Below are 1,055 nucleotides of genomic sequence, written 5' to 3' on the forward strand. Positions count from 1 at the left end.
ATGTGTGAGATCTTCTCCCTCTGAGCCTGTCACAGCGTCTCAAACGATGCAACTTCATCAAAGGAAAAATCAAATAAACGTCTCGGTTCATTAATATGAAATGATGTCAGCGTGGAGATTAATAGTATTAGTGTTATGAGAGAGTATTTGGAGGGGGGGGGGGGATGTGTGTGGGGGGGGTGATGGATGGAGAAAGCAGACAAACTAAATTGAAAGGTTACTCATCCGTTCTCCGCTCACAGTCACGTTGAATGAAACACGTTCAGGTTTAAACATCACAGAGGGATTATGGGCCGTCGGATAACACAGGAAGTTCACTCCATCACTAATTATTATCGCTAATTATTATCGCTAATTATTATCGCTAATTATTATCGCTAATTATTATCGCTAATCACAGAGCAGCGGCAGTATTCTGTGTTATACTCCACATATACTACACATACTACAAATACTATTGACATACTATGTTCCCACATTTCTAAGATTTTTTTCAAAATTATGCCCTATGTTCCTACAGCCCTATGTTCCCACAGCCCAATGTTCCCACAGCCCTATGTTCCCACAGCCCTATGTTCCCACAGCCCAATGGTCCCACAGCCCTATGTTCCCACAGCCCTATGTTCCCACAGCCCAATGGTCCCAGAGCCCTATGTTCCCACAGCCCTATGGTCCCACAGCCCTATGTTCCCACAGCCCTATGTTCCCACAGGCCTATGTTCCCGTAGGCCTATGTTCCCACAGCCCAATGGTCCCACAGCCCTATGTTCCCACAGCCCTATGTTCCCGTAGGCCTATGTTCCCACAGCCCTATGTTCCCGTAGGCCTATATTCCCACAGCCCTATGTTCCCACATCCCTATGTTCCCACAGCCCTATGTTCCTACAGCCCTATGTTCCCACATCCCTATGTTCCTACAGCCCTATGTTCCCACAACCCTATGTTCCCACATTTCTAAGATCTTTTTCAAAATTAGGCCCTATTTTTCCACAGCCCAATGGTCCCACAGCCCTATGTTCCCACAGCCCTATGTTCCCACAGCCCTATGTTCATAC

The sequence above is a fragment of the Sander lucioperca genome, chromosome 14, assembly GCF_008315115.2.
Source record: "Sander lucioperca isolate FBNREF2018 chromosome 14, SLUC_FBN_1.2, whole genome shotgun sequence".
In the NCBI taxonomy this organism is placed as follows: Eukaryota; Metazoa; Chordata; class Actinopteri; order Perciformes; family Percidae; genus Sander; species Sander lucioperca.